Source organism: Mustela nivalis, assembly GCF_964662115.1.
Source record: "Mustela nivalis genome assembly, chromosome: 13".
NCBI lineage: Eukaryota > Metazoa > Chordata > Mammalia > Carnivora > Mustelidae > Mustela > Mustela nivalis.
The window spans coordinates 14,148,100-14,160,682 of record NC_139032.1 but is presented as its reverse complement, the minus strand read 5'-3'; the positions used below and the strand labels follow the sequence as shown (position 1 = coordinate 14,160,682).

General features: G+C 36.6%; 1 long non-coding RNA gene across 1 annotated transcript; it reads right to left on the bottom strand.

Annotated features, from left to right (window-relative positions):
• Positions 1 to 1,769: 1,769 nt before the first annotated feature.
• Positions 1,770 to 7,961, bottom strand: LOC309846946. The gene is made up of 3 exons (XR_014302211.1): positions 7,830 to 7,961; positions 4,249 to 4,493; positions 1,770 to 1,837 (listed from the first exon to the last, which is right to left on the bottom strand). It is a non-coding gene; the product is annotated as an uncharacterized lncRNA (long non-coding RNA).
• Positions 7,962 to 12,583: the final 4,622 nt, after the last annotated feature.

Sequence of the window (12,583 nt, the reverse complement as noted above, 5' to 3'; positions counted from 1 at the left end):
CTGTAAAGTGAAAGGATTAATAAAGCTATTACAAAACGGGTGCCTTAAGAAATTTCCTACTTGACACAAAGAAGGGAAATTTGTTTTGGTAGCCTCAAAGGTGATTCAATTTTATTCTTCACAAAACCTAACAAAATTTTATGTATTTCCATTGCACTATGTAGAGGTATAAACTCTTTCATAGTGTGTGGTTCCGTTTATGGGACATTTTAGTGGTTTGTTCTTTTCCCTCTTTTCCTCAGAGACATTTCAGGTCATTATATATATGTTACTATATGTGTGTGTGTGTGTGTGTGTGTGTGTGTGTAAGCTTTACAAAAATCAATGAAAATACTTTCTTAATATTATCAGTTTTTAAATTCTCAATGCTAATTGCAATGAAGTCAACATATCCTGACGTAGGATGATCAGCTAATCTAAATATTTGAGAAAATGCCAATTTATATCTTCGGCACCCAGCGTAAGTATGTGTTGAATGAATTAATTAGCTACTACCTAATTAGTTGTTTCATATTATTGCGTTACATTTTGACAGAAGACACACCAGCTTTCTAATAATACATTTATTTAGTCAGGTGCAAAGGGGAAAAGATAACTGATGAAATTTGTGTATGTATATTTGTAGTCCTAATTCTGGTAATGGAAGAGTTGGAACAATTCTGAACAGAGACACTCTTGTGAAAGGAAGAAAAAAGTCTATGTGCCTTTTTTTAAAATACAACAACGTAAGAGGAACATATAGGTTCATTTTGTTTTGTTTTTGTGGTTACCAGTAGCATAAGTCCAGAGGAATTGCTTTATCTCCCTGGATTTGTAAGGTACTGGCTGACCTTTATAGCAACAATAGATGTGGCCCTTGTGGAAGAATTGAGAACAAAAAGAAGAAATTTTTTTTCAAAGTTAACTTTCAGCTGTAACTCTAAAAGATAGTGAAATTCCCAAATATAAAAAATAACGAAAGTCAGTAATCATATAGGAATATTGTTGTTAGTAATCTGTTGGAAACTTCCTCCACCCACACAATCAAGTGGATTTGTGGAAATAAAAGAAAGCATAGCATATGCTCTCATTAACAGCTGAGGGATAATCAGGAGTTAAATGTTTTCTGCATTTGAAATGCCACATACTGCAGCCTTGGAGACATGACTCACTACTCCTGCTGCTTTTATAAGATGAGTCACCAGCTCCAGCTCACTTTACTGAGAGAGACACCAAAAAGTAAAGGAAGAGAAGAAAAGAGAAAAAAAGATCGCAGAAAGCAACCACTATGTGTTACATTTTCAAAGCCTATTTATTTTTACTCCTTTAGTGTAGGCCTGATAGGGAAGAGGAAGCAAAACAATGAGACAACATACGGTGTCTCTCACACACATTATGTGTTAACAGAGCAAAAGTATATGCCTAAGACTCCATCCAGCAAAAGATCTGGTTTACTAAGGGATTTCCTCGCACCCCTTTATGTTAGGCTCTGTTGGATGCATTACTTCTCGTATGGAGAAAGACATATATTCAGAATCACCAAGAACAGCATTTCACTCATCCCAAACTTTATCCACATCCAGACTTCTTCACTCCTGCTGTCCACAGTCCATGGAAACATTGCTTTAGTTGGCATTTAAAATGTTCTAAATGGGTTTTCCCTTTACCTCTGGATATGTCAATAGTCAATTATCGTACGTGCACACACAGACTGAGTTACTAGGGTGATGACGATGGTTAATACTCAGTTATTCCCAACAGAAAAAATATATACACTTTTTAAATTTTACCTGCTCAAGGTAATGAGGTCGTCACATGGATAGTGAAGTTCATATGAGTGCATCTTTATTGGACCTCACTTAAGGAAAAACAGACAAAGTTAGCTGTATAGAACAAGTGGAGGGAGCTTTGTTTTCTTAACATCAGTGTGGGAGGCTGAGAATGTGATGGATTAATATTTGATAAGTTTATCTTGCTAAGGATTCAGCAAGAAAAAATGAAAGGAATCACCCTGCCTCCCCCCCCCCAAAGTAAACCATGATTGGAATTCCTGAGATTGGAATTTCCTTATCCCGATGGGCTTTGGAAAGAAAAAGAAGTTTCTCAGTAGGTCAGGTCCCAGCAAGACAATGTTTTGGGTTTTGGATATCCAGGCACATCTGTAGCAGTGTGTTTCAATGTTTAGGTCAAAATCATTAGTAGAGTACGAAGTCGATTTACTATGTACTGACTGACCAAGATTTAAAAAAAAAAAAAAAAATAGGAGAAACTAGATGAAAAGGAAAATCATGGAAACTATCAGAGTGTGCCATATATTATAAAGTAAATACTATTTTATGAACACTTAGCTTATGGTGATATGTATATATATTTATGAGTGCCCGATGTAAAGATATAAATGTATTCCGACTGAATGTTATGTTGTGTTTTAAAAAGCTTGAAAAAGATTGAAGATGAGAAGTGAAGTACACATACCCAAAAAAAGTAGAAAATATGTGTCTTCCTAGTTATATAATCGAGAGAATACAATTATATCATAAGGAGTTATGTATACATATGAAGATTGAAATATCACTTGTATTATCCAAAAAATGAAAACAACCCAGTTATCTATCAGTAGAGAAATTAGCCCAAAAAATGATGTAAGAGGAACAAACTAGATTATTAATAAACTTGAATCCATGCTGAAAATATAATGTTAATCAAAAAGAGCAGTATCTTCTGAAGAAAATGATTTAAACATCAAAACAATAGTATATATTTTAGAAATGCTCACATATGAGACATTACAATAGCGTGATTGAGAAGGACAATTACAGACTCTGGGTACAGGTTAACCCCGAGAAGAAAGGAAGGTGAAAGCCAAAGAGTAAGGGTTTGTTCAACATACGTACATCTCTCTCTCTTTTTTTTTTAAAGCATTCTGAAATAAGTAGCATTTGTTAAACTTAAGTGTTGGATACAAAGGCGGTTACTTTGTTACTTTCTATAATGCTTAAAAATTTCAAAATTGTATGCTTAAAGTAATCGGACATTGTGTCGAATGTTTCATCCAATGTCCTATTTGTGAGATCCAACCATGTTATCGCAGATAATCATTATTGTTTGTGTGTGTGTATATAGATACACACACACACATATATATATGGCTTTTCATTATTTTCATTGTCCTATAGTATCCTGTTGTATAACTATATCACGATTTTTTAATCTTTTTTTCTAGTCAAATATTGGATGTTTCTAATTTCTGGCTACTACAAACTTGTGGCTGTAAGTATTTTGTGTGTATCTTCCGATCCTTTTGCTAGTTTCATAGGATATGCATACATTTAGCGTTAGTCAGGACTGCCACATAGTTTCCCAAAGTTGTGCCAACGTACCAACACAGCAGTAAAGGAGAAATCTAGTTGTTCTTTAGCCTTCTCAGTATTCAAGATTGTCTTTATTCATTTCAGCAACTCTGGTGTTATGAAGTAGTATTACTTTAGAGTTTTAATTTACCATTCTCCGTGACTAATGAAATTGAACATTTTTTAATGTTGGTTATATGGTATATATATTGGTTATATGTTATATATATATATATCCAATAACCAACTTATATGTATCCAATAACCAACTTATATGTTGGTTATTGGATATTCTTTTTTTGGACTGCCCGTTCAAGTTTTTGGCCCATTCTTCTAATGGACCATCCACCTATTCCTTATTGACTTGTAGAAATTATTTTTTTTTCATTCTCTGTACAATGTTCACAAACAGGCAAAACTTTCTACTTCAATTTTTTAATATTTTAAATTTAAATAAATTTACTTACACACACATGATGTGCACAAAATAATTGGTCTGATCTAAGGGAGTAATTGAAAGATTCTTAGTCATGGGAGAAACATGGGTTTCGACTTCTCTAAAGCAGATAGTCGACTTGAATCTGCTCATATACATTTGTGTTAGCATGACCACAGCAACGGTTGACGTTGGGGCATTAATTCAGGTTCCACTACTAAGCTGGTCGTTAGCAGTTGAGATCACTGGGGAAAAGACGAAGGTGGTCCCATTTCCCATTTCACTAGATTTTCTGAAACTTCGTATTCTGGTACTATCTAAGGATAAAAGAAAAGGTACTGAAAACTCATTTATGTTGGGCTTACTGCTATGCTCCTGGTGTGAGTTTGGAGGTAAAGGCTAATTTTATTTATAACTTAGATGAATGCTACATTTTTTTTCTGTTTAATTCCAATGTCCACCAAACAAAAACAGCTAACATACTTAGGCTTGGGTCTCTCTGCCTTTCTATATTTTCTTCTGTAGTTGAGAAATCTTAGAGAAGACAGAAACTCAGATTCAGTGGTGGCTTAGTATCTATTCCTGTGTGACTGAGGAAAAGTCAGTAGATGATTTGGTGAGTCATTTCTGACACTTCCGTCCACAGGATCATGCTAGAATTAGTGACTTGATGTTGCAGAAATCTGTCTTATCTTTGCATATGGAATCCTTCTTCCTCTCTTTTTATCCTAAGAGATAAAAGAGAGAGAGAGAGAGAGTATAACACTGTCACATTGGCTGTTGTAACTAATTTTATTCCAATAAATTTTCAAGAAGTTTTGGAGGAGGAAAATTAAGATGTGTGTTAAGATCAGGAGGTCAAACTCTGTTTTCTAGGCTCAAGGAAAGCAATGGAGTTATTTAAAGCCAAAGTTAGGAAATTTCAGGTTTCCTAACGCCAGTTTAACTACCACACATTTTTGTACACAGATCCTTCTACAACTCTTAGTATTTTGTGCCATCACAGTGATTTTCCCTTCTGTGTCAACACACTTGGAGCAAAACCTTTTAGTGGCAAAAGAAAAAAGTAGGAACTCATTGCATAATAATATTTGTATGAGCAATAGATACTTCTTAACTCAAAAGCCCAACTGACAAGACACTCATTCATTGCTGCTAGAAATACAAAACAGCACAGCTTTTTAGGAGATAGCCTGTCAGTTTCTTACAAAATTAACCAAAATCTTTTATAACCCAGCAATTGCACTCCTAGATATGTACTCAAATGACTTGGGAAATTCATGTCCACACAGAAACCTGCACAAAAATGATTCTAGCAGTTTTATTTACAAATGCCAAACACTGGAAGCAACTGAGACGTCCTTCAGCAGGTGAACAGATGAACAAACCCTTGTCTGTCCACACAATGGAATTTTATTCAATGATAAAACCAGGTGTTAATCCTGGAGAAGACATGAAAAAATCTTAAATACATATTGCTAAATGACATGAGGGGTTTGAGAAGGCTCTATACTATACGATTCCGACTACATGAGTTTCTCGAAACGCAAACTGTAGAGACCGCAGAGAGTCTCATAACTGCCAGGGGTAAGGAGAAGGGGAGAGGGAATGAGTAGGTGGATTTTTAGGGCAGGGAAATTCTTTTGTGTGATACTGTAATGTTACATGCATGACATTATTATTATATGACATTATTAGCAAAATCTACAGAACTATACAGCATGGAAAGTAAGCCCTAATGTAAAAGTAGGGCATTAGTCAATAATAATGTATCAATATTGGTTCACCAGTTATAACAAATGCACCAGACAAACACAAGATATTCGTAGTAGAGGACACTGAGGGGCACCTAGGTGGCTCAGCCAGTTAAGTCTCCACCTTCGGCTCAGGTCATGATCCCGAGGCCCTGGGATCGAGCCCTGCACTGGGCTCCCCTCTCAGCTGGGAGCCTGCTCCTCCCTCTCCCTCCGCCCCTCCCCCAGCTTGTGTGTGTGCTCACTCTCTCTAATAAATAAATTTTTAAAACTTCTAAAAAAGTAAAATAATAGAGGACACCAAGGCCAGTGGTAGAGGGAATAGAACTCTCTGTACTTTCCATTATTCTGTAAATCTCAAATTTCTCTAAACATGACATTATATGGATAAGAGTTTTGGAAGCATCTTGGAGAGAAAGTGGCTTGAGAAGAACCTAGGAGCTGAGAATGTGGGGGAAAGTGTAGGCAACTCTTAGATATTTGCATAAACTTGCATAACATGTGGGAAAATGGGGAGCGACAAGATCTTGATTGTGATGTAGAATTAGAAAATCGTAATGTATTTTTAATTGAAAATCTATAAAATCATTAAAGGAAGAGAATTGAAGTAACAGGGGAAACAGGATACTGAAAGAACAAGCTTCCAGAAGCTTTTGCGGAGACAGAGATCTGGTACGGAACAAGAGTTACTGCCCTTTGGGATGAGGGATATCTCTTCCACAGAGAAACTCCTCATAGTCTCCTTTTTTGATCATTTGATGGGAGAAAAAAGAGGAACACTGAGTCCTTGGGTAGAACAAATGTAGTCCTGCTGAGGGGCAGCGACAGAGAAGTAGTGGCAAGAAACCTCACCTATGTTCAAAGGGAAGACAATACAAAGACACAGGGAGAGGACAGCCATCTACAAAGAAAGAGCATTTTGGAACAAGTCCATGCCTCACGGCCCTCAGAAAAAACCAACCCTGCCAATACCTTGATCTTCGAACTTCTAGCCTCCAAAACTGTGAGAAATTAAATTTCTGTTAAGTCTATAAATTTCTATTACAGACTCACTTAACCAAGTACCTGCTTGATTATATAGACTTAAAGCCCCACTAGCATATGATTAATAATTTTTTTCCTTGTAGAAAATTCAGTGAATTAGCAAATTGTGAGTGTTCGGTATTGTTTTTTGTAATTCCTGCTAAATCTATGAGCCCAGTGTCCAGAGATAAATTATACATATATTATAATGGAGATAAAATGTAATGTTTAATGGATTTCTGTGAGAAATTTCTCTTTGTTTGGAAAATATTGCTACTTGCCTCTTACTTAATCCTTTCCAGTGACCCTCCCTCCTTGATGTAGCAGAGTTGAGACTAGAGAGTCCTGTGGTCTTAAGGAAGACAACGGATGGGTCAGAGTGCCTCCCTCATGACGCCATTGCCTCGTCATGCCTATAGAATTATAGCTAAAGATCAACAAATCCTTTAGTGTGCATCCCCAAGAATGTGAGGTCCAGAAACTTCTTACAGTTGAAAAGAAATTTATCTCACTGATGAAAAGTGAAGATAAATTTTGTTTGTACTCTTTTAGATAAAAAAAAAATAACTGGACAGTAAGATAAACTTTTGACTGATCTTTATCTCCTGGTGTCTTGAAGTATTGATATTATAAAAATTAAAAATATTTTGTCTACAGTAAATGGCTATCTCTAATTTTGACAAAGTCCTAAACAACCTCTTTCACTTCCTTATTGCAAGACAGATGTAACTTAGTTTAATGGTAACAGATAATGCTTGGGTTTTACAACAACACACCACCTTTTTTCTCCATGCATAATGATGGCATGGAATTTAAGACCAATTTTCATTATGGAATGATTTGAGATGTCTTGCAATGCCATAATTGTAAAAAAGAAAAATAAAAAAACTATGGGAAGTGACTTCTGTGTAGCTAGCTAGTATATAAAAACCATCTTTGAATTTTTTTAGATATTTTATATTTTTTATACATCCATGTAAATATGGAAGATCATGAAACTGTCATAAAATAAGCATCAAAATATAAGCTAAAAGGGGGGGGGGAACGCTGCACACATTTTATAACCAAGATCATCTTTAAGCTCAAAGCCAAACATGCAAATTCTAACATTTTCCCTAAATCTGCTACATAACCAGGAGTCTTTTGGAAAGACTAAAAATAAGCAAAATGTGAAAAAAAACAATTCTAAATTCCTCATGTGATAGCCAGATTCAGAAGAACCCCAAGAAATTTAAATGCATCTAATGAGTGTACAGTGCACAATCTGAGAGAATTAAAGATCCTTACCCTTCCGATGAAGGGCACCAATGTAGTTCTTCTTCCTCTCTGAAACTATATCCCTGTTGCCTGGTTAAGGTCTTGCATTTTTAAGAGGCTGTGGCAGGTGCTTGCAATATGCACATTGAGGTTTAATTTCCATCTGGGTGAACAAGAAGTCAGCTGCCTGGGGCTGAGGCATATTTGCTGTGAACACAGGTAAATTTGTTTAAAGTACTCTAAGTGTCAAGAGAATAAGGGCTTAGTTGGGTGAAGAGAGAGCACAAAAAAACTCACCAGGATTAGAAATGATGGGTTAGGCAAATACTCTTTACAGCACTTGATATTTGCAATATGGAAATGAAATGAAGATCAGAAAAACTGCCTCATGGACTTCTTAAAATTTAGTATCTCCTCAACTTCCTTTACACCAAAACATCTAAGTTACATGTAGCTTGAGTGTACTGAGTTTCATATCACCATGAGATTTTTTTTTTTTTTAACTCTATAGATGGGGTTTTGTGAAAACAAGTACTGCTTTGAAGGGAGCTGTTGTGTGGCGAATGTCACTACCCTAAGAGAGACTTTCTTAGAAAATGAGTGAGGAGTCCATTTTGTGAACAAACCTGTTTTGCTGAAGGAGTTACCAAAGTTCAGCATGTGTAACTGCGGTTTGATGAGTCACGACTTTAAAATTTTCCCCAAAGTGTTGAAGAAGGGGAGGGAGATTTGTCAGGGGAGAACATAGTCCTGTCAGAAGGTAAGTAATATCAAGCTAATATCATTCCTTTGCTTGGAATAACTGTATTTTTCACTAATAGGTAGTTCAGTGGTAATGTGGCAGAGGCTTAAAACGGAAACCTGAACTTTTTTTTTAAGAAAAAATTTTTTTCAAATGACTCATGTCTCTTCAAGGAGAAGTGGTAGAAAAGTCACATTTTTCCCCTTGGGAGGGCACTCCAAACAGCTTAAAGCACTTATGTCTTAAAGAAACCAAAGTGCTTCATGAAGTACAGTAAAGTTATCTCAGCTATCTGAACACATTATGTTTTATTTCTGCTGGCTTCGTAGAGACTTAGAAAAGACATTAAGACTGATGTGGGGGGCTAGTCATTCTCTGGCTTGGAGCTTCTCTCTGTTGGAATCCTAGTCAGATTTTCAGACCCAACTTAACAGCCAGTCCTCTACAGCGAAACTTTAAGTCTCTGTAGAAAGGAGTGGTAGCTTCTCTGGAAAGCAAACAGTAGTACGTTGGCTGGATCTTGAATACAGAATCATTTCATTTGAATTTTCAGTATGCCTGTTTTTAATATCATCTCTCTCCTCTCCTAGACTAAGTTTCTTCAAGATGAATTCTGACTCATACCATAATTGTCCAGAGGGCTTTGCGCATTTTAGGAGTACACACACAAAATTTAAAACATATACTCAGTTATTTGGCAAAATGATTCAAATCTAACCAGTCACAGGTTAGGTCTCAAAAAAAAAAAAAAAAAGTTAGCTATCACATGTATTAGCTGCTCTTTCAGGCATGGGGAATTTGGTTAAAAACACCACAAAAATTTACCACCCTCACAGGACTTAAAGCTAAACACACAAGTTGCCCTATGTTAGAGAATCTGTCCTGGGAAGGGCGCTTACTGTTCTTTGCTGTGTGGAATTTCTGAATTACAAATTTCTACTTACAAATAGTGCAGATTTTGACATTGTACTTTGACCTCATAAGGTGATTTCAGTCAGCAGATTATACTCTTTTAAGCATAGCCAATATCTTCCATAGACGAACAAGCAAAAAAAAAACAAAAAACAAACAAACAACAAAAAAAAAAACGAGAAGTTTGATAACCTAAGGCAATAATAGTTAACCTATGAAGGCATCAAAATTCAATTCTCTGCCCCTTTGGCTCAGTCAGTTAAGCATCGTGTCCCTTCAGCTCAAGTCGTGATCCCAGAGCCCTTGGTTCAAGAACCACATCGGGCTCCCTTCTCGGTAGGGAGTCTGCTTCTCCCTCTCCGTCTGTCCCTTCCCCCGCTCACTTGCTCTCAATCAAAAATCTTTAAGGAGGAGCAATTACAAGAGAAGGGATCGGAAGACAAATCAATGAAAGCCAGCTGTAGCAGTTCTTCATAGCAGAGGGGCAAGAGGCCAGACTGTTCCAATCCCGTGTAAAGGGCCAGAGAGATAGGAATAAGGAATTACTAATACGTATTGAGCTCTTGCAGTAATGGCACGTAGGCTTTAGTAGGGAGGAGAGTTCAAGACACAGAGGGAAGATCTTAGCAAGGTAAGCACTGTGGGATCCTTAGCAACCCACAAGGGAAAATAGCATTAGGAGCAAGGGACACTTTTCAGCTAGCTTGTATCATGTTACTATTTAATGAACCTCTCCTTAAATATGAATAACAATTCTTAATATATAATAACCTCACCTTAATATAACTAATATTGTCAATTTGTGTTTTGGGATTAGTTAGGATTGCTAGCTTAGAAGCTGAACCCCTGGCAAGGTTAGTCAGAAAGAGGAATGTGTACGAGAAAGATACTAGGGGGTCTTGGCAACTCATTCATAGATCTGGCCCTCAGACTCTTAGAAGTAGGAATTAGGATGCAATTAGAAGTTTCTTTCTTTCTCTTATATCTGTATTAATCAGAGTAGCTCTTCCCCTAACAGAAGGAAACTTGACAGCCAACGCTTTTGTTGTTCACACTTCTGAATGCCAGAGAAGCATTGTTTCTTCTGTTTAGGAAGGAAAATCCTGGAAAAGTGTTCTGATTGGCGTAACTTGGATGAGTAGCCTATATGTAAATTGCCCGCTGTGGACAGAGAGCTGATGTACTGTGACTGGAAAGCCCTGCTAGAGCTTGTTGGTTGGTTTTATCCAAAAGAAGATACAGCTGGGGCGCCTGGGTGGCTCAGTGGGTTAAGCCGCTGCCTTCGGCTCAGGTCATGATCTCAAGATCCTGGGATCGAGTCCCTCATTGGGCTCTCTGCTCAGCAGGGAGCCTGCTTCCTCCTCTCTCTCTCTCTCTGCCTGCCTCTCTGCCTACTTGTGATCTCTCTCTGTCAAATAAATAAATAAAATCTTAAAAAAAAAAAAAAAAAAAAGAAGATACAGCTGTTCTTAACATGAGGAGGAACGCTTCTTAGACAAAATAACAAATGTCCACAACGTTCTTTCAGCATTGGAACCCACCGTCTCGTCCTCAGTACTTCTTTTATTGTGTGGAAAGGCTTAAAATCTGTAAGCTTCAGTCCAAACTTAATTGCCTTTATTTTCCCCTTAGTATAGCTGAGAAAAAGTCTTCTGAAGTCTCTATAGTGATTTGTGGATAATTAGGAATTTTAAAATAAGTAAACTTTTTCTACATTGCTCCCATCAGAGCACAGAACAAATTCTTCCTCTGGTACTGACTTAATCTGAAAAAAAAAAAAAAAAAATCAAATCCCACTTACAGTATAAATATCATCTCATTATTATTTGAGCATCCAGGTTAATTGGTTTAATGTGTATGCATTTGATATTTTTGCAAAAGTGGTTCTGTACCCAGTTGTCACGAACAGCTATAATATGACAAAATTTGAAAACTTATATAATGAAGGCCTTTTTTTTTTTTCTTTTTACAATTGTCATAGAATCTCACTCCTTTATTTTTTGGCTTAGTGAAATATTGTGAAGATGGAGCAAATACGGTTCGTATCCCTGCACAACCACTGACCTGATCCTTTTGTTGTTCTTAGAATTTGTTACTCTGATCACAATCCTTTCCATTTTATAGCAGAGCACTGTTCGCAGAGTCCCATCATGTTACCAGGTTGACTGCCGTGTACTTTTTTAGTTCAGCTTGGTCTAACATAACCCAGCTTTTGGGTTAGAGATGGACTGACTTGGAATAAGGTATGCCTTATCGTATAGGCATAGACAAAGATCAAAAGGTTAAAACTGAGTTTTCATGTACATTCAGCTGCACATTCAGGTGGAGAGCCCTCAAAGCTACCAAATTTGAGATAATTAGAGATTATTAAAAGCATGTTTTTGTTTCATGGCTGGTCTGTAATGCCTTTAGTCTCTGCCAGTTTACTGCTTAGCTTGCTGGACCATTTGTAGTCAGAGGGGAGAAGTATTCATGTAAGGTTTATAATCTATCCCAAATCTGAACAATCCATCCTAATAACAGACACATAGAATGCCCATCATTTTATACTTAGGAAAACCACCACTTTTCATTTGGAATCTAGGATTTATGTTCAGATGGGTTCTTGGAATTCACACTTAAGTCAATGGTGCATTTACCAGGGGCACCTAATTGGCTCAGTCAGTAGAGCCTGCAACTCTTGCTCTAAGTTGGAGCCCCACATTGGGTGTAGAGTTTACTTAAAAAGAAATGCTTTAAAAAAAAAAATAGTGTATTTACCAAAGGTACCGATTCAAGTCATTTTGTAGTTATAACTCTAAATAATATATATGTCATTGATAGCTCCAGAAGAAGGTTTGATCCAGGTTCTGGGAACTAGAAAACAATTGCCCAAAGCCTTGGAAGCTTCCTGTGCAATATTACGTTTAGACCTCCTTTAAAAGAAAAACAAAATCTAACTCAAAATATTTATTTTGTTTTAAGATATTAAATATTCTTCTGTTAAAAAAGAAAGCAATCTTTATATGGAGATCAGCACTGAGATTATTAACCAACATCCCTTATCTTAAAACTTTCTTTCTCTCTCAATGGTTGATCTTCTCATGTTGTTCTGTTGATGCCTAAAGTAATGACCCTCTTTCACACATAT